General features: G+C 35.2%; 1 pseudogene; it reads right to left on the reverse strand.

Annotated features, from left to right (window-relative positions):
• Positions 1–508: 508 nt before the first annotated feature.
• Positions 509–1,239, reverse strand: LOC111890551 (uncharacterized; annotated as a pseudogene).
• Positions 1,240–1,908: the final 669 nt, after the last annotated feature.

A 1,908-nucleotide genomic window follows, 5' to 3' on the forward strand; every position in this document is an offset into this window, starting at 1 on the left:
CAGATTATCAATAACAACTGATGATATATAAGAATTTTATGAATGATATATAAGAAAAGTTATGATAAGGGAAAAGGAACTTGCACTCACTCTTTCATCATCATGTTCTACCTTGTCGCATCTCAAGCATCTCTCTCCCGAGCCAGTCAACTGAACTAGATAAATAATTCAAGCCGGTAACAACTCTGGAACTGCCAACTCCGCCATGTCCAAGGTTGGTAGAAGCCATTTAACACCTGATGAATAGCACAAAGGTGGCAACGACTGTTTCTTTAGTAACTTCCAGGAAGTTTTTTTTATAAATGTCAACCAAGGGTATAATGGACCAAACTTGAAATAAATTTATATTTATCCCTGACATGACGTTGAAGTTTTCAACCTCGAGTGTCAATACCAAGCATATCCCTGGAACTTTGTGCTGTTGGATCGATGTATATCAGGAGCTGTAAAATCAAAAATAAAAAACATTAAATATGAGTAAATGCAAATTGTAACTTACCAATAGACATTAAATATGAGTAAATAAAAAATCAAGAACATCATCAACCAATAGTTTGATACCAATAAATTCATCACGATTAGCAAGGCTTCTAGCAAGGCTAATTGCTCATTCACTATAATCTATTCCAGTGAGATCAGAGAACCTATTTATACTAACATCAAAAGTAATAAAGAATAATTTATCAATTATCATCGTACCAAAAGTAGGAATAAGTGTTATTATGTATAATACTATACCCCTGTTTAGCAAGCTCTTGAAGAAGTAGCCCATTGCCTGTTCCAACATCAAGAACACTCCATCTTGCTAAATCTTTATCCTCTTGACTAACAGACTCAGAGTCATCAATTTTATGTTGAATTTGTAAATGTCTTTGTGAAATGTCAGCACATAGTCCTTTTTTCCATGAAGCAACCATTTCCATGACATCTGCCCCAAACCTTTAGAAAGAATTTAAAAAGTCATACAAAAAAGCATCTTGTCAAAGAAGGTATATGTCATAGTCAATTAGATATGCATACCAAACTTCACCAGCATCCCCATGTTCACGAAAATTTGTCAATTCATGTGCATATGTTGCATCCCAGTAACTTTGATACCCCAGATGATTACCTTGGTTAAAGCTTTAATTTACTAAACCTTCAATTGGAACTGAAGAAGCATAGGGCACTACCCTTGCTGTTGTAATTGATGATTGGGACCCATTTTGCCTAGCAATAACAGATCACAGATGTGACCATTATTGCAACTAAATGAGCTTCAATTCCATTCCATATCTTCAATTCCAACTCTCAAACGCTAAATGGTAATTTTCTCCAGCACTAGCAACTTCAGGGTAAGATTGACAAGTTGATTTAGTTAATGAAGAATCATGATCTTGAAACTGAATTTCAACTAAACAACACATGGGTGTCTTCAAAGTCAAGATCAAGAACTAAAGACGATGGAATTTTCTAAAAAAGAAAAACATTAAGAACAAGAACAAAGGCAAAAGGATTGGATGTTTAAGAATCATAACCCTAATTTGTTTACTAATCACAGATAAAAATGCCCAGATTGGGAAGGAAAATAAACATGCAGGTTCCAAAAATCAAGAAACCCGAATAATTTATGAAGATCTTATAAAATCAAAGAGCTAAATCCAGATAAATTCTAACACTAAAAGAAGAACAAGAAAGGGGTTTGAAAGATTAAAGATGAAAAAACATGAAAGCAGAAATTATACTCTATGGAGGAGAGACTTACCTAAAGTCGCAGGAGAAGAAGTGTTTATGCAATCAGAGTAGTTTTAGGGTTTCCTTCGGTTACTCCCTTCATGTCTCCGACAATCTCCATCTATGGAGGTGAGAGATGAGAGAAAACACGGTGGAGGGGGAGAGACGAGAAGGTGGATGCAAGCGCTTTCCAGA

The sequence above is a fragment of the Lactuca sativa genome, chromosome 6 (genome assembly GCF_002870075.4).
Source record: "Lactuca sativa cultivar Salinas chromosome 6, Lsat_Salinas_v11, whole genome shotgun sequence".
Classification (NCBI taxonomy): Eukaryota; Viridiplantae; Streptophyta; class Magnoliopsida; order Asterales; family Asteraceae; genus Lactuca; species Lactuca sativa.